Source organism: Ursus arctos, unplaced genomic scaffold, assembly GCF_023065955.2.
Source record: "Ursus arctos isolate Adak ecotype North America unplaced genomic scaffold, UrsArc2.0 scaffold_16, whole genome shotgun sequence".
NCBI classification, from domain to species: domain Eukaryota; kingdom Metazoa; phylum Chordata; class Mammalia; order Carnivora; family Ursidae; genus Ursus; species Ursus arctos.
This window is the reverse complement of record NW_026622830.1, coordinates 57,962,485-57,986,446: the sequence shown is the minus strand read 5'-3', so window position 1 is coordinate 57,986,446 and position 23,962 is coordinate 57,962,485. Positions and strand designations below refer to the sequence as shown.

At 44.3% G+C, this 23,962-nt stretch overlaps 1 long non-coding RNA gene across 3 annotated transcripts in view; it reads left to right on the top strand.

Annotated features, from left to right (window-relative positions):
* The window catches only part of LOC113249103 (uncharacterized), a 42,898-nt gene extending 19,330 nt beyond the window's left edge, over positions 1 to 23,568 (top strand). Inside the window, exons 8-9 of one of the 3 annotated variants that reach the window (XR_008959627.1) lie at positions 1,494 to 15,710; positions 20,302 to 23,568. This is a non-coding gene — a long non-coding RNA (uncharacterized LOC113249103). The other 2 variants (XR_008959628.1, XR_008959626.1) reach the window with 2 other exon arrangements.
* Positions 23,569 to 23,962: the final 394 nt, after the last annotated feature.

Sequence of the window (23,962 nt, the reverse complement as noted above, 5' to 3'; positions counted from 1 at the left end):
GTCTGAACTGTGAATGTGCTTCCATCTGAAAGAGGCCCATGTGCAGCTGCCCTGGAGACCCTCCATGGCCGGCAGGGATTCTAGAGGACTGTATGAGGAGCTGCTGGGCCCATTTCACACACCAGCTTTTACAGCCCTGCTGACCTGGTCACCTGGCATTGACCACAGGACACGACCTCTCTCTGGGCAGCAGGGCAGGGAGTCAGTGCTCCTCTCAGAACCCACTGCCTCAGCCACACATTGGCCCTGCCCCCCACACCTTGGTCATGCCTACCCCAGGCCTGCCCAAAGCCCACCCTCCCAAGTCCTTCCAAGGTTCAGGGCAAACTCTGGCAGGTAGTGTGTGTTTATGTGATCGCATCAGCTGTAGAGCCCCTGTTGCCCCGCTTATAGACTAAGGGAATTTAGACAAGTTAGCTTACTTCTGATTTCATGTTCATGCTCTCTAGGGGGCTAGGAAACCTATGGGATTTTTTGAGAACGATCTTCAAGTAACTGCAATTACCCCAGGCCCAGGACAGGTAGTATGTGGAACTCATTGCCATTCTCTCCCATAGGGCCCAACAAAACCCCAGTCCCATTACAGGTGCCCCCTGGGTTTGGATGGATTGGTTAATTGATCAATTGATTGATGAGGGAGGGTGGCAGTGTACCCATGATCATTCCTCCGGTGTCCCCATATTTTAAAATAACATGGCTGGTAGAGGCTGACACGGAGAAGGACGATGAACACTAAATAGTGGAGAGAAGTGGAAGGGGAGTACTGAGTCATGAGTACTGAGGAAGGCAACATCACACACAGAAATGCATGCGGATAGTGACTGCCTTCTTGTAAGGACAAGATGACACAGGAGTTCATTCATGGTCACAGTTATGAAATTTGAAGGCTGGAAAAAATATGTTGCAGATCACAGAGACCCATTCCCTCATTGCAGAGGTGAAGACAGAGTCATCCCCAGGTCGGCCTTTATCCTGCCAGGAGCAGTGGGTCCAAGTTCTCACCCCAACCCTGACTGTCCCCGTCCTTTCCCAAGGCTTCCTCCTCCCCACTCCTACAATTATCCATGCACAGGATTACATGCAGGGAGCAAAACTGTGCATGCAATTTATTTCCTCTTTCATCTCTTTTCACTTTGTTTTTGCTATCTATAAGCTCCTCTTTGTAGCTCTTCCCCCATTCCCTCTTTATAATTCTCATCCTGTAGTATGTGGTCTCATACAGGCACTTAAGGTCCTTGGATCAATGTCTATAAAACCTCCTGCAGCCTACCTCATTCACATTCTTAGTGTTGCTCTGGCCCCTTACGCTGGGTCTGTACCACGGACTCCTGCTGCGCAGCCCTGAATGGCCCCAGCCAGGAGCTGGGCTGGGAGTCGGAAGGGTCCCTGCTGGAGGGGCCCCGGGAATTCTGGATCTGCTCTCAGCATCCTCCACTTAATGGTTACCTGCCCTGGGTGGCTCTGGTTATGCCTGATTCTTGTCTTCCTTTCAGCTGTGAACAAATTTTTTTGTAATGGACTCAAAAGAAGGAAAAGACAAAGCAAATTGGGGCAAAGAAGAACAGGAAGAGGAAATGTGAGTGCAGGGCGCTTGGGATGAAAATGGTAAAGCAAACGAGTGCACATGTTCTCCGTTGCTTCCCTAACTTCCTTGTTGGCACCGCAGGAAAACCAACCAAACACTGGGGTGACCGCTGATGCATGCGGCCACAAAAGCGGAGACAGGGTGGTGGTAATAGTACATACAGGCAACATAACTACCTTCCAAGGACGCTGCCACACTCTTTCTGAGCTAATTATGTGTAATCGTCGTGCCTAGACTATACATGGAGTAGATGATTTTATTCATGTAACCTAATAAGTTAGATATTATTCTTAAGTCCTTCTATAGGAGGCTGCCAGGGTCCTGGAGATGCTCTGTGTGTCACATTGGTGTTGGCAACAGATGCATTTATATTACAGGAAACCATAAAGCTAGACATTTAAGATTCGGGGACTTTACAATATGTAAAGTAAACATCAATTAAAAAACAAACGTAAAACTATTTTTTTCTACAAAACAAACTCAGGCACAGATCGTTTCCTCTGATTTCTACAAAGTGTTTTAGAAGTGATGCCACTCTCCGACATCCTCTTCCAGAGAACATATGCAGAGGGAACACACCTACACTGCTTTCATCAGATCAGGAGAATTTGGATGCCACCTAGCAATAGACATCACAGTAAAGGGAAATCACAGGTTAACTCTTCTGAATGTAGATGTCAAGATCCAAAACCAAACATCAGCGGTCTATAAATCCACAGAGTTTTTATAAAGGAATGAAACTGGGATTTCATGGAGTGATTTCCATTGGTTGATGTGAACAGGATTACTGGGTGTTTGGGTGCTGCCTGGGACAGTGGTGAGAAGGGACAATGCCATTGGGTTGGTGGAATGAACATTTGGTGGCAGAGGGAAGAAACTCTCTCCCTGCAACTGCAAGGTCTAGAGAAGGGTGAGGAGTCTACAGAGACTTCAGAGTTTGGGGAGCGGGAAGTGCACACTCAGAGTGTAGGCTCTGCCTGCTCAGGCTATTGCTCAGATCAGTGGTCAGAAGACAGTGGAGGACATGTCAGCTTCATCTATTAAACCAGCAAAGCACCAGTCCATCAGGTCACTTTCCTCATTAGCTAGTGGTTCATCCAGGGTTGGTTCTTGAAGGCCAAGCTGATTCATTAGAGAGGAGTTATATGTGCAAGTTGGCTTGGAAAATCCTGGGCTCTGGGCCACATAGGAGTCAAGCAGAGCACTGGTCACACCGTCGGTCTGCCTTGAGGCAGCTGATGTGTGATGATGTGGGAGGAGGAGGGATTTTCCCCCTGACCTGTTAAAGGGACTTCCTTTCAGGAAAATATCATAGCTTTTGGGTCAGAGATTGAAATGTTTGGGTGGAGGCATGTGCCCTTCTCTTGGCTCCAGCACCTTCTATGTCCTGGCAGCAACTTTGGGGCAGGAAAATTTGGGGAATGGAGGGAGGGTAGCCCTTGGTTCAGAAGTCCAGCACATGATCTGGAGGACTCAGGGAAGGCGGTGGGGGTTGTTCAGGGATCTCTGTCCCCAAGGAAACAACTACTTTCCTATCTCAGATCTGTCATCAGCCTTGTGACTCCAGGCGTCATTTAAAATCTCTACAATTTAGAGCCATGAATCACAAAACAGGGGTCACAGCACCTACCCTGCATAACCCATGAGGATGATGGGGGATGACAGGAAATGATGACAGATACTCTCCATGAGCTGTAAAGCATCATGCCCATGTGAGGGCTGAAATGTCACCTTGCACCCTCCCCTGCCCTGTATCCGTTCGAGTTTCCTCTCCGGAGGCAGCCACTCCTGTATTCCTTGCTTATTCTTGCAGACAGTTAATGCTGGAACACTTACACAGCACTTACGCAGCACCGGTCATTTTCTCCAGGTGATGTCTGGACTGTCTTATATTAAGCTTCGTAAGGGAATACTAGTAAATAGGCCTCATGCTGCAGAACAGGGAACCAGGGACAAAGGGGTTAAGTAACTTTCCCAGGTACATGTGTCTTCTAGCATGAGTTGATACCAGCCACCAGACACCAGCTCTCATGCTCTCTCTCTCTCTCCGTCCCTGTGCTGTGCTGCCTTTCTACATTGTCTCATCCTCATGAAATCACAGCCCCATCACAGATCATAATACCCCTCTTTGCTCATAGAACAGAAGTGCAGCATAGGAATGAATGAATGTGCTCCCAGGGTCTTCTCTCAGCTGCATATCAACAGTTCTATTTTCAGTATGTTTTCTAGGATTGTGGCTCAGGTTATAAAAAGAAAAATCATAAGGGATTCAAACACGGGATTCACAATATAACTATTTGTGTTTAAGAAGATCTGCTGGCTGTCCACTGTTCTGCTGGCTGTGCCCACAGTGGTTCAGCCACATTGAAATGGGCATCTGACCAAACAACATGGTAGGGCCACAAATATCACCCCCACTAACTACTCCATTGAAGGTGGCATGGGAGTAAAATCAGTAATTAGATTCAAGAAGAAGGACTGTAGTTTGTACAAAAGACACTGGATGTTGGAAAGGAAGGAGTGAGCAGGGAAGGTGCATACTCAAGGGCCAGTGTGGCTACTTCCTGCTCTCAGCCATGCCTTCCGTAGTGGCTGCTCTGAGGGTGGGTCAGATAGTCAGGGAGACACTGGAGGTGTGTAGATTTCATCCACTAAGCCACAAAAGTCCAGCCTGGCAGACCCCTCTCCTAGTTAATGAACTGCTCATCATCCAAGTTTGGTCAGTTGAAGACGAAGCTAGTTCTTTGGGCAACTGTCACGTGGGCAGTTGGTTTAGAATGTCCTGGGTTCTGAGCCAGTTGGGAGGCAAGCAGACTACTGGTCATTCAGGGTGATCACCTGACCACCAGGGAGTCTCACTGAAAGGCAGCAGATAGAATCAAGTGCTGGGGGCAAGTGAGGGGAGATGGAGACATGCTCAGATCCCCCCACTCCATCAGGGGTTGTTCTTCATTTGGAGGAAAGACAATGTATTTTGAGTCAGGGATTGAAACACAGAGCCAGGAGTTGGGTCAGGATTTGAGCCATCCTCTTGGTGCAGGCACCTCCTTGACATACCAGGTGTCTGCCTGCAGAAACCTTGGGGCAAGAGGATATGAGCAAGGGAGTGAGGAAAGGGCTCAATTCAGGTGTCCAGGACCTGATCTCGTATTCAGGTGATCAGGGATCTCTATCTCCAGGGAACCGTCTGTATCCCCTGACTCAGAACCATCATTCAGTTGCAGTTGAGCTGCAACTCTGAGAAAGTCACTTAATCTCTAAATTTCAGTACCTGCACCATGAAATATGGATCTCAGCCCCTACTCCTCCCACCCTGTGAGCATCACAAGAAATGACTTTTCACTATTGGAAGTTGAATATTGAAGCCTCCAATTGTTGAGGGGTCTTGAGGGGTCTGTTTCTCTTCATTTTTGTCAGTTTGTTTTATATATTTTGGAGTTCTCTTGTAAAACGTTCATAATCTCGAAGGATGGGCCCTTTTGTCATTATAAAATGTCCTTTTTTTTTCTAGAAGAAAAATGTCATAAAAGTTTGTCTTATATTATCAAAGCCAGTCTCGTTCTCTTTTGGTTACTACTTGCTTAGCATTTATTTTCCTTTTATTTTCAACCTCTCTGTCTTAGACTTAAAGCGTGACTCCCTCATAGGCAGCAAATAGAGATTATAGGGTTTTTTTAAATCCATTCTGCCAATATCTGCCTCTGAATTGGAGTATATAATCCATGAATATTTCATTACTAATCAGCTAGCATTGGTATCTGTTTTTTGTTTTGGTTTGGTTTTTTGGCTGTATATGTCATCTCTTTTCTAATAGTCCTCCATTACCGGTTTTTTATGTTATGTTCTAGCGTACCGAATACATTTCCATGGTGCTTCTTTTGCTATATATTCTGGGTTATGTTCTTAGTAGCTTCCCTCAGATTATAATTAACACCTTAAATTATAACATTCTAATTGGATTAATACCAGATTAATTTCCATGGCATATAGAAACTACCTTCATGTAGATTCAATGCACACCCTCCCCTTATTGCCATGGTCATACAAATTATATCTTTATACACTGTGTGCTCGTCAGCATGTTTATAATATTGACTTCAGGTGGTGCCTTTTAAATCAGGAGAAAATAATACATTGTTTACAATTATACACATCTTACATACTTTTATATTTTTTATTTAAATTCATTAGCCAACATATACATACTTATATATTTACACTTTCTTGTATATTAACCTATGCAACTCTTTATTTCTTCATGTAGATTTAAGTTACTCTGTTGTCTTTTCATTTCAGCTTGAAGGGCCCTTAGTATTTCTTTGTAGGCCTTGTGAAAGCAGTGGGTTCTCTCAAATGCTATCTGGGAATGTCTCAATGTCTCCTTTATTACTGAAAGACATCTGCTAGATGCAGAGCTCTTGGCTGACAGTTTCTGTCTTTTGGCACTTTTCATGTCATCCCACTGCCTTCTGGCCTCTGGTTTCTGATGAAAATTAGCCATAAAATTGAGGAGCCTTTGTGAATGATTAGTTGCTTTCATGATTTTCTCTTTGTCTTTGGCCTTGAACAATTTTATTATGAGGTGGGTTTATCCTGCTTGGACTTTTTTGAACTTCTTGAATATTTTTATTAATGTTTCTCATGAAATTTGGTGAGATTTTGGCTATTGTTACTTCACATATCTTCACTGTCCCTCTCTTTTATTTATTTTATCTTTTACTTATTTTATATTTCATTCCCTGTCTTTTATTTTTCTGGGGACTTTTCTTTGTGCATATGTTGGCATGCTTATTGTATTATACAGGTCCGCGAGGCTCTGCTATTTTTTTCTCCCATCCATATTTTTTAACTCACTGTTCATCAGACTGGATCTCTATTAATCTATCTTCAAATTTTTGTCTTTTTCCTGCTCAAATCTGTTGTTCAGCTTTGTTGTGGCTTTGTGTCTCCCCAAATTATACATTAAAGTTGTACCCCACAGTACCTGTGAAAGTATCCTTATTTGGAAATAAGGTCTTTGCAGATATAATCAAGATAAGGTTACACTGGATTAGAGTGTGCCCTGATTGAATGGCTGCTGTCCTTATAAGAGCAGGGAGGTTTGGACACACAGACACAGAGGGGAGAAAGCCACCATGTGATGACAGAGGCAGGGTTTAGAGTGATGCAGATGCAATCCAAGGAAAGCCATGAATTTCCAGAAACTACCAAAAGATAGCAAGGGGCAAGGAAAGATAGTTCTCTAGCTCTTTCAATAGGAAACAGAGCCTAAGTTATAGCTTGACTTCAGATTTCCAGCCTTCAGACGTGTGAAAGAGTAAATTTCTATTGTTTTAGCCCATGTAGAGTGTAGTAATTTCTTACAGCGGTCCTAGGAAGTGAATACAAGCCCCTTTAGTGACATTTTCAGTTGTTACTATACTTTTCAACTCCAGAATATCTGTTTCTCTTTTATAATTCACATCTTTTTTATTGTTATTCTCTACTTGGAGAGATATAAGTCTCATACTATGTTTTAGTTCTTTAAATATCATTTCCCTTAATTCTTTACATATACTTAAAAGAGCTGATACAAAGTATCTGTCTCGTAAGTCCAGTGTCTGGACTTTGCTTAGGGACAGTGTGTATTCATTGCTTTTTTCTCCTTGTATATCAGCTTATGTGTGGGGGACAGCCCAAGAGCACCTCCAACATCCGTCCCTCTAGAAAGACTAACTGAACTCAGTATATAGCCATCCTGATAGTTGTGATTTATTACAGTGAAAGCACACTAAGCAAAATAAGCAAAGGGAAAGGTGCATGGGAGGTTCAGAGAAAACCAGCCACAAGCTTTCAAGAGAACTGCTCCAGTGGCATCACAAAGGTACACTTCATTCCTCCAGCAATAAAGTGTGAAACATCTTCCAGGAAAGCTCATTAGAGACTTTGTACTCAGAGGTTTTTAGTGGGAACTGGTCATTTAGGCACCCTCTGCCTCGCACATACCTGAATTTCAGAGTTCTATCAGCAAAGATATGTGCTGCATAAACCACAGGGTTTGCACCAACAGTCTAGGCACAGCAAGCCACACTTACCAGAGAATGGTGGGGACCCTCTTGATTCCAAGTTCCCAGACTTCAGACAGGGTCAGTCTGACAAGCAGGCCTGTCATAGGAAAGCACACTTGGCCCTGGTATGCCAACTTTTTTCTGCACAGTCAGACTTCTGGTTTCCCTGCAGGTATCTTGTTACTGGGGAGGGGGACTGTAAATTGGTTATTTAAAATAATATCATATGACAACTCTAGAAATCGGATTCTCACTCTTCCCTAGGATTTGTTGGCTTTGCTATTTTTTGTCATTGCTTTCTCATTAGTGACTTTAATGAACTAATTCTCCAAAGTCTGTATTCTTTGTCACGTGTGACCACTGTAGTCCCTGCTCAGCTCTATGGCGGTCAGCTATTGGCCGGAGAGAGATCTCACGAACAGCCTAGAACTAAGTCATTCAGTCTTTGTCGAAGGGCTTCGTGAGCATGTTGAATCGTATCTTCAAAATTCAGCTGGTAGCTGAAAACCTTCATTGTTGCTTGTGCAGAACATCCAGGTCAGGCAGGGGGAGAGCTAAGGGCCTTCTAGGGTCTCTCCTGGGTATGCTTACAGTGTTCTAGATTCGTAAGAATAAGTCAGAACTTTTCAGATCCCCTCATGGAAATCTCATTTTTTGGTGGTCCTTGTAAGCTTTCTATTACTCTATTGTTTGCTCCAACTAATATCTATCACTTTAACCAACCAACCACAAGTTAAGCAACTGCCTATAATTTCTTTTTTGACAATTATGCTGGGAAAAGGCTTTTTGTTCTGGGCAAGCTCCAAGTGAGATTAAACACAAACAGTCAAACAAGTAGGGTCTTGCAGACATCCCTCAGACCCATTAGTGGTAATTCTCTAGAAATGAGGTTTTGAGGGAGCTCCGGACCCATTCTGTTCTCTCCAGTGGCTGCCGCATTGCTGTCTTTCACTGTGAACATGGGCTTTAGTTTTCTGAACTACTCTGCAGCCACAGGGCAGGGGATGGGACTAGGCCATGTTAAAACAGCACAAAACTCATGGTTCTGACTGAGACTCACCTGTTTTTTTTCCTCCCTCTTCCACCAGTATCAACATTCCCTCTACTGCTGCAAGTTTGAGTTTATTTCCAGAGTTCTTAAGATGTTGGTGGCAATTTTTGCCAGTTTCCTCATTGATTTTTTTTTGAGGAGAGAATTTTTGGAGATCTTTAAGCTGCCATTTGCACTAAAGTCACTCACCACATCATACTCATACTCAAGCCACAGTCCATGACTGATTATCCTCAGGTGTTTGCAGGAATCACAGTTCAACGTAAACTGTGTCTCAGAGAGACTCCTCATGCAGTTGTGTGCACACTGTTAGGTCACAGACATGAAACTCAACTTCAAAATAGAGTGTCACTTTAAAAGGAATTACATTTTAAAAAAATAAAAGAATTTTCTTAAAATCGTATACTGAATAATATGACGTGGCACCTCTGGATAATAGTGACCAACCAGATCCTCAGGTTGAATTTAGGTCATTAAACAGGGCTTTGTTGTTATATTCTTCCTCCAACTTAAAAAAAACTAAAGCTTATCATATGCACAATTTTGTAATGGTAGAGTTTGGATATTTAATATATGTATGATTTCTTGAACTTGTAAATTTACTTAATTCATCTTCACAGTCATAGAGAAAGTTATTTGGGAATAAAATCAATTATCTTTGGTCATGTATATTTTACTTATCTTGATAAGGCTTGTACTATATAGAAAGAAAACATGAAGATATACAGAGATTCCAAGATATGGTGTAAAACTGCCTATCATTCTAAATCCACACTGTATCTTTAAAATATATGTACAGGCACCGGGGGGGCTCAGTCGTTAAGCGTCTGCCTTCGGCTCAGGTCATTATCCCAGGGGCCTGGGATCGAGCCCCGCATCGGGCTCCCTGCTTGGCGGGAGGCCTGCTTCTTCCTCTCCCACTCCTCCTGCTTGTGTTCCCTCTCTCGCTGTCTCTCTCTCTGTCAAATAAATAAAATCTTTAAAAAAAAATTAAAAAAATACATGTAAAATTGCTCCAAATTGCCCAAGGCCTCGCTAGAGCAGTCAAGAGGAAGTAGCTGATTTTCATCATCCTGTTTGCCTGGAGACCACTCCAGACACGTACATCACACTGACGTGTGTGCAGCAGACGGGTTGGGAAGGACTCGGCTTCTCGCTGGGCCTCATGTCACAGTGGAAGTCTGAGCCTCACGACAGCATTACTGTGGCTTTGAGTTGACCGCACTGAGCTGTGTCTAGGCAGCATGCGGTTTGCTTGGTTGGTTACGAGTTGTCTGTTGACTGCGAAACAGCTCCAGTCACATTGACCTCCCATCGCCTCGTCCTCAAACTTTCCTCATCGCCTCCTGATTCCATCCATACGATGTTCTTTCTGCAGGCATCACCTCCTCCTCCACTGCCCACTCCAGCCACTACCCAGGCTGCACCCCAAGTTACCCTGAATGCATTCCTCAGATAGGGGTTCAGTCAGCCCCTCTTCCAGAGAACCTCCCAAAATCTCCCTGACTAGAGCTGTGCCCAGGTCATCTTTTTCAGGGATCTCCTATTAGTTGAACTTTTTATTGTGTGGTTATTTTATGTATATCTTCCCAAGAATAATTAGGATCCATGGAGGGAGAGAATGTGAAGTTCTTACCAGTAATCCTGCACTTACCTCCTTGCACCTGGTGAACGGGACAGAGATTCTCCAGAGACAGTGCAGTGAGGACAACACGTTGCAGTGGGGAGGGTGCAGGATCTGAATCTGCATGGTCTGCACCATGCCTCGCTCTGCCATTCACACCACATGACACACAGCAGGATCAAAAAACATTTCTAGGAGACGTCTCCTCATGTCGAAAACAGGACTAACAGTCATTCCTCAAGGGGGCATTTGTGAGGAGAGAGAAAAGTTGTATTCATGTAAGATCTTGGGATGTATCTGTCATGCTACCCTTCACTAAATGTTGGTTGGTGGCCTACTGACAGCCTAGTCTCACATTACTGGGTCATGTCCTCTGAGCAAATCATGATCACTCAGAGAGGCATGCGCCTCTCTGCAGCTCTGAGATCCTTGTCTTGTCACAGCTGTCTCTCTCCATTGTCACAGTCAACCCCAGTCATCCTATGTTATGGGCATTATTTTCTCAGTTCTTTCTTTTGTGTCTGACATTTTGTCTTTTTCCCTGCCACTTTTTCTTAAAACATGGGTGGCTACAGCTGGATGTCTCTCCTGGAGTCTAGAGGATGTAGGATACATAGTAGCACTGCGGTGTCACTGCCCTCCCGGCCAGGTTGACCACGGTCTCTCAGGGTTTTTCCAAAGACCCACCCTCAGGGGTCTTCCACATGTCCTAAGCAGTCAATGCATTTGTTCATTTAGTCCAAACTTGTAAAATAAGTTTGGTCACCTCTGCATGCAGCCTACCTGCAAAGGAGTTAAATGACTTGTCCAAATTGAGGCAAAAAAGCATGGTTAATCCTATAGTCACGGAAGACATGGGATGAGTCATCAAGACAATTTCCTAGAGAAAAGAACTCACACATGAATCCTTAGAGGTCACTTCTTACATCGATCTATTCAATGAACACATCATTCTAAATATACTCAGTTTTCCGTTGAATAGGACTTTTCACAACTAACTGAAGCAGCATGCATCACCAGAATACCAGAGGAAGCTAAGTGCGGGGGCTTCAGAGGGTCACAGTTTTGAGGACAGCATTCATCCTGTGCCAAAGTCCAATGACGCACTGCGAGCCCAGTGCGAGACACAGCACCTCTCTGTCCAGGAGACCCCGACACTGAGATTCCCGAGACGGTGTAGACTGTGCCCAGGGCCCTGAAATGGAAAGAGACACAGGGATGGTGAGTCTGAGGTCATATGATGTCTATAAGAAGGAAGTGGCAGGGCCTCCCCTGATCCACTGTCAACAAATCACCTGAGCAGAGAGTGAGAGGAGTGGGGAGGAAAGAGGACGAGGCTGTGATGGAAAGACCCTTCGAGTTCTGCTTCCCGCGGGGCCCAAAGTTGATTTTACCTACTGGCCCCACTCAAAGGGAGGACAGGGAAGTCATGCAGATCCTTCCCCTCCCCTTGATGGCCTCCCACAGCTGATGTACCCCAGGGGTTTGTGGCAAGGCAGGCCCACAACTCCTCCTGCTGTGTTAGGGCCAGATGTACATACAGAAGGGGACCTTGGAGAGAGAGTTGCATGCCCATCCACCTGTCCACTATCCCCTCCTCCCAGAGTGGGGTCTCTTCACTGCCCAGGAGCCTCCTCTTAAGACTGCAGCCTCTTCCACAGCCTTGTACTCAGTGACGTGACCTCCACAGCTTCTTCCTCCATTGTAGATCACTGTAGAGGGGGATCCAGAGGGAACCCAACCTCAGAGAGAACTTGTTCCAGATTCAGAACAGCAGAAGGGGCCCCTGGGTAGCGCAGTCGTTAAGCGTCTGCCTTCGGCTCAGGGCGTGATCCCGGCGTTCCGGGATCGAGTCCCACATTGGGCTCCTCTGCTGGGAGCCTGCTTCTTCCTCTCCCACTCCCCCTGCTTGTGTTCCCTCTCTCACTGCCTATCTCTCTGTCAAATAAATAAATAAAATCTTAAAAAAAAAAAAAAAAAAAAAGAACAGCAGAAGGACCAAAGACCATGACAGATCAGCCAAGACCAACCCACTTTCCACTGTGGCAGTCAGGGGGATCCCCTTCACCTCATCCTGTGTTGCTCTCTCTCCATCATTCCTGATTGGGGGACAAAATAGGGAAGGCCTCAAGGAGAGGGAGAGAGCGCTAAGCACATCTTGTGGGTGCTCCACTCTGAGGAATGGGAGGGACCACCCAGCCCTCTTTGGCACACGCCAGTTAACCTCTGCCTGATACTGGACCCAAGGGTTGATTGGGTCTGTTGTTTGGGTGTACACATATGGTATCAGAAAATTGGAGGGAAGCAGAACTTTCAAGGGAAGAAGAGGGACTCTGCATTTTTTTCCCAGAGCAAAGCTGGTTCCAGTCACTAACATAATAATCCACACCAATACTTCCAGTGCAGGACTGAGTGATCTGACCAAAAGCTCCAGAAATTGTGGACAGCTGGGTCAGCAAACCATACCCAGGATCTTAGAAATGGGGGTGCATCAACCACACAGTATCAGAGAACCAGAGGAGAAAGGACGGCCCCCATTACACTACTCCAGAACTCAGCAGCAGCCACTTGCCCACAAAATGACAGCAATAACTCTGGACAGTGAGAAGGTACAGACAGCCAACAGGTTTTTATCTCACTTCCCTGTGGGCCTTGAGGACAATGTAGGCATCAAGCTGCTGTCCCACACTAAGCAGTAATAATCAGCCTCTTTTCCAGGCTGAAGCCCAGAGATCAAGAAGCCTGGCTGCCTGACCTGGAGCCCAGGAAGCTCTTCTGAGAGGCAATTGCAAATCTGGGGGTCAGGAGTTTGGCAACAAAGCCCAGGTGTTGCTGAAGCTGAGCTGCTCCCCTAGTGCACGTGTTGGTGGCCATCTCTCCTTGGCCCTTGGACACTGAGGGTGGCTGAGTCAACCCCACCTGGACCACAGACCCTGGCATGGGGGAGGGACAAGTAGAACAGTGAGTTGGGTGAATGAGGGAGTGGACCAGAGCTGAATGAGGGGCCCCCCACAAATCTTCCACCCAGAAAAGTTCAGCTTTCATCTGTGCAGAAAGTGAGGAGCACAATGAGAGGGGCACAGGTCGTGTATAGATGCTCAAGAGCTCTGCTCCCTGAGATTCCAGAAAGGGGCAACCCTAAGTCCCTCTTATTCTCTCCCTAGGCACCATGGGGAGATGGGCTCCTGCATTCATATATGTCCCTGCTCCTTGACACTCAGCCCTGGGTACCATCTCTAGCAGAATGATGCCCCCCACAAATGTCCATGTTCTAATCCTTGGAATCTGCCCGCATGTTGCCTTACATGGGGAAGGGGAATTAAAGTTGCAGATGGAATTAGGTTGCCAATCAGCTCACATTAAAATCAGGAGATGATCCTGGATTATCCAAGTGGTCACAAGGTCATTAAAAGTGGAAGTGCAGCAGAAGAGTCCACTAGGATGTGGGGCAGTCAGTCAGCTATTGCTGGCATTAGAGGTGGAAGGGGCAACTAAGCAGGGAGTGTAGACAACCTCTAGAAGCTAGAAAAAGCCAGGAACCAGATTCTCTCCCAGCGCCTCCAAAAAGGAACACCCTACAGACGTATTTATTTTAGTCCAGTGAGGCCCATATGAGACTCTAACCTGCAGAAGTGTAAGACACTATATTTATGAGGTTTGAAGGCAATACATTTGTGGTAATTGGTTACAGCAATGGGAAACTGATACAGTAATTCCCAAGTCAATGGACTGAAGAAGAAGAATCTTGATCATTTCAGCAGATACAGAAAAAGCACTTAGGACAATTCAACATACATTCAAGATTTTAAAAACTCTCAGCAAAATAAGAATTAAGAAAGACTTTGTCAACTTGATGAAGGACACTTACAGTTTATAGTTAACATAATAGTGATGGAAGATAAAATTATTTCCTCTGAATTCAACACGACACAGGAGTTGGTGACTATCATAACAAATACTAGGGTCATCTACTGATTTCATTTCCTTTGGATGTATCCCTAGATATGTGATTACTGGATCATATGGTGGTTCTATTTGCAATTATCTGAGGAAACTCAGTACTGTTTTCCATAATGGCTGTACCATTTTACATTCTCACTAACAGTATATGAATGTTCAAATTTCCATTTTCTTACCAACATATATATAAACCATCCTAACAGGTGACATGATATTGTCCTTTGATTTGGATTTCTCTGATGATTAATGATGCTGAGCTACTTTTCATATGTCTGTCAGCCATTTGTATTTCTTCATTGGAAAAATGTCTATTGAAATATTTAGCCCATTTTTATGTTGGGTGAAACACTTTCTTAAAAGATTCATTTATTTTGAGAGAGCGAGAGAAAGCACAAGAGGAGGGAGGGTCAGAGGGAGAAGCAGACTCTGCTGAGCAGGGAGCCTGATGTGGGACTTGATTCCAAGACTCCGGGATCATCACCTGAGCAGAAAGCAGATGCTTAACCAACTGAGTTATTCAGGCGCCCCTGGATTAAACACTTTTATTTTAATGATTAGTAGCAGTTTCTTATATATTTTGGATATTAGCCTCTTTTTTATTTTTTAAAGATTTTATTTTTTAGAGAGAGAGTGAGCAAGTAGTAGGTGGGGCAGAGGACAAGGTAGAGAATCTCAAGCAGAATCCAAAATGAGTATGGAGCCCAAAGCAGGGCTTGAACTCATAACCCTGAGATCATGCCCTAAGCTGAAATCAAGACTTGGATGCTTAATCAGCTGAGCCACCCAGGGCCCCTAGTCTCTTTTCTGATACAAGGTTTGCAATTGGATTCTCCCATTCTATAGACTGCCTTTTCATTCTGTTGATTGTTAAAGAGACTATCCTTTCCTCATTGTGTACTCTTGGCACCCTCATCAAAGATCATTTATCCATGTATGTGTGAATTTATTTGGGGGCTCTCTCTTCTGTTCCATTGCTCTATCTACCTGCTTTTTTTAAAAAAAAATTAATGTATAGTATATGTTTCAGAGGTGAAGTTTAGTGATTCATCAGTTGCATATAATACCCAGTGCTCATTACATCACGTGCCCTCCTTAATGCCCATCACCCAGTTACCCCATCCGCCCATCCAACTCCCCTTCCGCAACCCTCAGGTTGTTTCCCAGAGTCAAGAGTCTCATAAGGTTTGTCTTTCTCTGATTTCTTACCCTTCAGTTTGCAAAGAGCAATGGACAGATGATCTAAGCAGAAGATCAACAATCAACAAGATCTCACTCTTTGCATCAAAAAACAAGGGCTTTGGATGACACACTGGACCAGATGGACTTTAGAGATATATTCAGAGCACTTCATCCTAAAGGAGCAGAATGCACATTCTTCTCAAGTGCACATGGAACATTCTCCAGAATAGATCACATACTGGGTCACAAATCAGGTCTCAACAGGTACCAAAAGACTGGGATGGTTCCCTACATATTTTCAGACCACAATAATGTAAAACTTTTTTTTTTTTTTTAAGATTTTATTTATTTATTCGACAGAGACAGAGACAGCCAGCGAGAGAGGGAACACAAGCAGGGGGAGTGGGAGAGGAAGAAGCAGGCTCATAGTGGAGGAGCCTGATGTGGGGCTCGATCCCATAACGCCGGGATCACGTCCTGAGCCGAAGGCAGACGCTTAACAGCTGTGCCACCCAGGTGTCCCCACAATGCTGTAAAACTTAAAGTCAACCATAAGAAAAAATTTGGAAGACCACAAATACATGGAGCTTAAAGAACATCTTTTTTTTTTTTTAAGATTTTATTTATTTATTCGACAGAGACAGAGACAGCCAGCGAGAGAGGGAACACAACCAGGGGGAGTGGGAGAGGAAGAAGCAGGCTCATAGCGGAGGAGCCTGATGTGGGGCTCGATCCCATAACGCCGGGATCACGCCCTGAGCTGAAGGCAGATGCTTAACCGCTGTGCCACCCAGGCGCCCCAGCTTAAAGAACATCTTACTGAAGAATGAAGGCGCCAAGCAGAAAATTAAAGAATTAAAAAAAAAAATGGAAGCAAATGAAAATGAAAACACGACAGTTCAGAACCTTTGGAATGCAGCAAAGGTAGTCCTAAGAGGGAAGTATATAGCAATACCAATCTTTCTCAAGAAACAAGAAAATTCTCAAATACACATCCTAACCTTACTCCTAAAGGAGATGGGGAAAAAACCCAGCAAATAAAGCCTAAAGCCAGCAGGAGAAGAGAAATAACAAAGATTAGAACAGAAATCAATGATATAGAAATCAAAAGAACAGTAGAACAGATCAACAAAACTAGGAGCTCATGCTTTGAAAGAATAAGATTGATAAACCCTAGCCAGACTTATCCAAAAGAAAAGAGAAAGGACTCAAAATCACAAACGAAAGAGGAGAGATCACAACCAACACTGAAGAAATACAAACAATTATAAGAACATATTATGAGCAATTATGTGCCAACAAACTTGGCAATCTGGAAGAAATGGATGCATTCCCAGAAACATATAAACTACCAAAACTGAAACAGGAAGAACTAGAAAACCTGAACAGACCCATAATCAGCAAAGAAATTGAAGCAGTAATTAAGAATCTCCCAACAAACAAGAGTCCAGGACCAGATGGCCTACCAGCGGAAACCAAACATATAAAGAAGCATTAATAACTTATTCTCCTGAAGCTGTTTCAAAAAATAGAAATGGAAGGAAAACTTCCAAACTCTTTCTATGAGGCCAGCACTACATTGATCCCCAAACCAAAGACCCCACCAAAAAGGAGAATTACAGACCAATATTCCTGATGAACATCGATGCAAAAATTCTCACCAAGATACTAGCTAATAGGATCCAACAGTACATTAAAAGGATAATTCACCGTGACCATTTAGGATTTGTTCCTGGGCTGCAAGGATGGTTCAACATCTGCAAATCAATCAATGTGATACACCACATTAATAAAAGAAAGGTCAAGAACCATACGATCCTCTCAATTGATGCAGAAAAGCATTTAAGAAAATACAAAATCTTTTCTTGATAAAAACTCTCTGCTGTGTAGGGATAGAGGGAACATGCCTCAGCATCATAAAAGCCACATATGAAAAACCCATGGCAAATATCATCCTCAATGGTGAAAACCTGAGAGCTTTTCCCGTAAGGTCAGGAACATGACAAGGCTGTCCACTCTCACTGCTGTTGTTCCACATAGTACTGGAAGTCCTCGCCTCAGCAATCAGACAACAGAAAGAAAAGACATCCAAACTGGCAAAGAAGAAGTCAAACAAGGTACTCTATGGAGAAAGTCCCAAAGACTCCACCCCAAAATTGCTAGGACTCATACAGGAATTCAGCAAAGTGGCAGGATATGAAATCAGTGCACAGAAGTCAGTTGCATTTTGATACACTAAGAATGAGGCAGATGAAAGAGAAGGCATCGATCCCATTTACAGTTGCCCAAAAAACCCATTAAATTACCTAGGAATAAACAGAACCAAAGAGGTAAATGGTCTGTACTCTGAAAATTATAGAACCTTATGAAAGAAATCGAGGAAGACACAAAGAAATGGAAAAACATTCCATGCTCATGGATTGGAAGAACAAATATTGTTAAAATGTCTATGTTACCCAAAGCAATCTACACATTCAACACAATCCCTATCAAAATACCATCAGCATTTTCCATAGACCCAGAGCAAACAATCCTAAAACTTGTATGGAACCAGAAAAGACCCCAAATAGCAAAAGTAATATTGCAAAAGAAATCCAAAGCTGGAGGCATCATGATTCCAGACTTCAAGCTATATTACAAATCTGTAATCATCAAGACAGTATGGTACCGGCACAAAAACAGACACATAGATCAATGGAACAGAACAGAGAATCCAGAAGTGGACCCTCGACTCTATGGTCAATTTATCTTCCACAAAGCAGGACTGAATACCCAATGGAAAAAAGACGCTCTCTTCAACAAATGGTGTTGGGAAAATTGGACAGCTACATGCAAAAGAATGAAACTTGACCACTCTCTCACACCATACACAAAGATAAACTCCAAATGGATGAAAGACCTAAGTGTGAGACAGGAATCCATCAGAATCCTAGAGGAGAGCATAGGCAGCAACCTCTAGGACAGCAACCTTTTTCATGACACATCTCCAAAGGCAAGGGAAACAAAAGAAAAAATGAACTTGTGGGACTTCATCAAGATAAAAAGCTTCTGCACAGCCAAGGAAACAGTCAAAAAAACTAAGAGGCAGCCCACGGAATGGGAGAAGATATCTGCAAATGTCTTAATCAGATAAAGGGCTAATATCCAAAATCTATAAAGAACTTATCAAAGTCAACACCCAAAGAATAAATAATCCAAGCAAGAAATGGGCAGAAGACACGAATAGACATTCTCCAAAGAAAACATACAAATGGACAACAGACACATGAAAAAATGTTCCATATCACTTGGGAAATACAAATCAAAATCATAATGAGATACCACCTCATTAACAAGTCAGGAAATGACAGATGTTGGCAAGGATGAGGAGAAAGGGGAACCCTCTTGCCCTGTTGGCGGGAGTGGAAACTGGTACCTAATTCTGGAGAAGAATTTGAAGGTTCCTCAAAAAGTTAAAAACAGAACTTCCCTATGACCCAGCAATTGCACTACTAGGTATTTATCCCAAAGATACAAATATAGTGACCCGAAGGGGCACCTGCATCCCAATGTTTATAGCAGCAATGTCCACACCAGCCAAACTATGGAAAGAGCCCAGATGTCCATTGACAGATGAATGGATAAAGAAGATGTGGTATATATGGAATGGAATGTATATACGTGGTATGTATAATGGAATACTACTCAGCCATCAAAACAATGAAATCTTGCCATTTGCAATGATGTAGATGGAACTGGTGGGATTACGCTAAGCAAAATAAATCAGAGAAAGACAATTATCATATGATCTCATGCATACGTGGAATTAAAGAAACAAAATAGAGGATCATGGGGAAGAGAGGAAAAATACAACAAGATGAGAGAGAGGGAGACAGGCCATAAGAGGCTCTTAATCATAGGAAACAAACTGAGGGTTGCTGGAGGGGAGGTGGTGGGGGATGGGGTAACCGGGTGCTGGGCATTAAGGAGGGCACGTGATGTAATGAGCACTGTGTATTATATGAGACTGATGAATCACTGGCCTCTACCTCTGAAACAAATAATACATTATATGTTAATTAATTGGATTTAAATAAAAAAATAAAGAGCACCCTTGCATAAAAATAGACAGACAGAAAGTAGACCAGTGATTACCTGGTGACGGGACGGTTGGGGAAGGGAAGGATTGTAAGGGCATCAGGGAATTTTTTGAGAATGATGACTATGTTCATTATCATGGGTATATACATGTGTCAAAACTCATCAAATTGTGTTTGTTTAAAAACGTCTTCCCCTATGGACTCTGGGAAACAAACTGAGGGTTTCAGAGGGGAGGGAGTGGGGGATTGGGCTAGGCCGGGGCTGGGTATTAAGGAGGGCACGTATTGCATGGAGCACTGGGTGTTATAGGCAAACAATGAATCATGGAACACTACATCAAAAACTAATGATGTACTGTATGGGGAATAACATAACATAATAAAAAAATTTAAAAAAATTTTCCCCTAGAGCTGATAAGGGGGTGTGGTACCTGGCCCATTTGGTACTCCTATTCTGGAAAATTCTACTCCTTAACTGGCATTCTTAGAGAGGTATTCCACCAAGGCTTCCAAATTGTCTTTCTGTAAAAATATTTTTTCATTATTTATTGATTTAAGAGAGAGAGCGCGAGCACGAGCAGGGCCAGAGGGAGAGGGAAAAGCAGACTCTGCTGAGCAGGGAGCCTGACGTGCAACTTGACTCCAGGCACCTGGGATCATGATCTGAGCTGAAGGCAGACGCTTAACTGACTGAGCCACCCAGGGGCCCCCAAATTATCTTTTGTAAACAGAATGGAATGGAGTAAGTATGTACTTTGATCTGCCTTCTGCTGTAGGCCTGCCAACTCCGGAACCTAGAGTCAACCTCTGTCCCCAGCAGACGAGGAAAATGAAAGGCAATGGGCTGCTCCAAGGTCACTTTCAGGTCATGGCCAACCCAGTGGTTTGTCCTCCCACATGCCAACTGTGGGCCTGTGCTCAGGTCACTGGGACACCTGGCTTCCTAAACCCTTCATAGATGTCCATTGTTTTTCTGGTACGTGTTTTCCCTGTGAGGCTGGATTGAGACCATTTTCTCTGTCGTTCAGAGTTTATAAGGACGCTCTTGGAAACCGGTCTCAGTTTCAGGGCAATGGTATTCCATCCTTCCATTGTATCCCCAGGTCACAACTCTTTCGTCCTCCTGAGCCGCTTTGGTCATTGGTGCCTTTATCCCAACTCTTTACGTGGCCAGCCTCACCCCTCTGGAGACCTCATGAACCCAGACTCTGCACAGGCAGTCTGAGGATCAGGCTGACATACCTGTGCTTGGCCGGGGTAATAAATGCCTTCATTATCCCGGACCACCCAGCTAATATTTTATCTTCAATATGAATGCCTCACTCCACAAAGGCCCTGTTGTTCTCACCCTTAGGCTGTGGCAAAGCCTGACCATAATCTCCCTGTTCCTAAAGGACTCACAGGGCTCAGGTTCAAACTTTTGTGAGCACTTGCAAAATCCTTTGGGAAATCAGTGTAGTTTATAGCAGTGTCTTATGCCACACCTCTCAGGCTCATCTGCCCCACTTAGCGGATTTCCAAGTGAGCCCGTGCACCACACACAGAGTGGCCCCTAGCGCCTGCCTCTGCCCACGTGTCAGGGCTGACTCAGGAGCTCAGGCTCCCACCTTACCCCCTTTCAGCCTCGGCCACCCCTCTTGAAAGGACTATGTGCTCTGCACACATCGCAGAGATACGGGAGGGCACAGGAAGGAAACCCACTGAACTAAAGAAGCTCATAAACTATTGACCTCCTTCCATCCTGCCTCCATATACCCCGGAAGAGAAGAGCAGGAGAGGCCTGCCGATGTGGACAAAGACCTGCCCTGGCTGTTTATCTTCCTGACAATAAAAAGGCCTCCTCATTGTAGCCAAACTGTTGCTGAAAATTCTGTTTTCACTGGTGAAACAGATAACTTTTGTCGAATGGCCCGCTGGCTCCTTGTTCTCAGTGTGGTCCGTGGACAAGCAGCCTCGGCATCTGCTGGGAGTATGTTGGAAATGCAGAGTCTCAGGTCCCTCCCAGTGTTACTGAATCAGAATCTGTATTTTCATGAGATCCTCAGGGGATCCGGGCCTAAGATGATGTCTCAAAAAACCACTGTTGAATGTTCCCCAAAGAGAAAGCTAATCAGCACCTTGGTATACCAAATGGGGAAGGCATGGTTGTTTCCTGGGCCTTTTTGGCAGTTTCTAGCATTCTAGAATTCCATAAAGGGTTGATTCTCCAGTGGCCCTGATGGGAATTTTTCTGGAAGAAGGGAAAGAACACCATCCTTGCCGGGAAATTGAGCAAGGACAGAAGCTATGCATGGGCCCAACAGCAAGAGCTCCAACGCGCCAAGGCTGATCCCCTGCTCTAGAGCTCTCTGCTGTTCTTATGCTAGATCCCTTTGTGTCAGGTGATGGGATGGGAGATTGTTCTTGCTTCTGTATTGCTGTAACCCGTCCTCTAAGATTCACTTTTGTTGTATCCCAAAGTTTTGGGACCCATGTCTTATCGTTGTTCTTTACTTCCATTTAATTTTTACTTCATCTTAGAATTCCTGCTTGAATCACTAATCGTTTGGGAGAATGTTCTTTGACCTCCATGTATTCATGGTCTTCCCTGGTGTTTTCTTGTGGTTGATTTCTAGTCCATAGCATTGTGGTCAGAAAAGATGCATGCTATGATTTCCATCTTTTTAATTAGTGGAGACTTGTTCTGTGGCCTAATAGTGATCTGTTCTGGAGGACGTTTCATGTGCACGCAAATGGAATGAGTGTTCTGCTGTTTTAGGACGGGATGCTCTGCATGCGTCTGTTAAAAGCAGTGCATCACCCAAAGCCACTGTTTCCTTGTTGATTTTCATTTTGGATCAAGTCCACATTAATAGAAGTGGGGTGTTAGAACCCCTACTGTATTGCATTACAGTCAATTAGTTGCCTGCTGTTTTTTATTAACTATTTTTTTTTTTTTAGATTTTATTTATTCGACAGAGATAGAGACAGCCAGTGAGAGAGGGAACACAAGCAGGGGGAGTGGGAAGGAAGAAGCAGGCTCATAGCGGAAGAGCCTGATGTGGGGCTCGATCCCATAACGGCGGGATCACGCCCTGAGCCGAAGGCAGACGCTTAACCGCTGTGGCACCCAGGCACCACTTATTAACTATTTTATAAAAGTATTTGAGTCCTCCTATGATGGGTGTCTAAATATTTAAAATTGTTCTATCTTCTTGTTGCATTGTCTCCATGATTATGACACAGTGTCCTTCTTTGTGTCTTACTACTCTTTTTTTTTTTTCATTCTGTTTTGTCTGATAGAAGTATTCCTACCTCTGCTTTGTTTTGGCAACCACGTGCATGCTAGATGCTTCTCATCTCCTCACTTTCAATGTGCAGGGGACTCAGTAGGTCTGGGGGCTCAAGCTGAGTACCCAATTTTGGACAAATTGGTGTAAGAGTGGAAACTGAGACTAAGTGTGTAAACTAGAGAATGTTTGAGACATGGACTTCAGAACAACATGGACCTAAAAGTCCCCTTGACCACCAAGGAGAGGGTGGGTTTCTCTGGTCAAGGATATGGGCCATGGGGCACCATCGTGGCTCTGCCTTTAAGTTTCTGCCTTCGACTCAGGTCATGATCACAGGGTCCTGGAATGCAGGACTGCATCAGACTCCCTGCTCCAACAGAAACCTGCTTCTCCCTCTCACACTCCCCTGCTTCTGTTCAATCTCTTACTATCGCTCTCTGTCCAATAAGTTTTAAAAAACTTAAAAAAAAAAAACGATATGACCCATTATCCTGGCAAGAGAGAACCCATCCCTGATCCACCAGATGCCAGCCAGGGAACAGTGGCTACCATGGATCGGACACAGAGCCTGGGGCCTGGAGGGAACTGCTGCTTCAGAAGAACTGCATAAGGAGATGCACGAAGGCTGGAAATCCTGGCTCCTAGGTCAGCATAGATGTTCATGGAACCAGGCTCAGGTGTGCCCTTTAAGTTACCCCTCCCATCTTTTCCCAACACACAAAACAAGCAGGAAAGGGAATCCAGAGATCACTGACAAGAATCCCAGAAAGATTACAAACTTGGTAAACGGCCAACGGGGAGACTGAGGCTGGAAAGTCCTGCCTGTCCTGAGTCCATCTGCAAATTATCTTCCTCTGGCTTTGTCCCCTTCACACGCAGGATTTGATCTCCTTCCGTGTTTTTCCCCACTAGGTGCTGATGCAGTTCCAGAGATTGAACTACAATACGACAAGTTCCAAATACGGGGGCAATACAAAACCAAACACAAAACCAAAAAAGCATCTCAACGGAAGAAGCAGGACACAGTCTTCCTGGCCTTAGAGCGGAGAAAGGCAACCCCAGTCCTGGGGCAGGAAGGAGTTCTGGGGCGTACAAGTCTTAAGGACTCCCACTTTCAGTGGTTGTTGCTATTCCTGGGAAAGTCCCTGCAACCTCTAAATCTCAG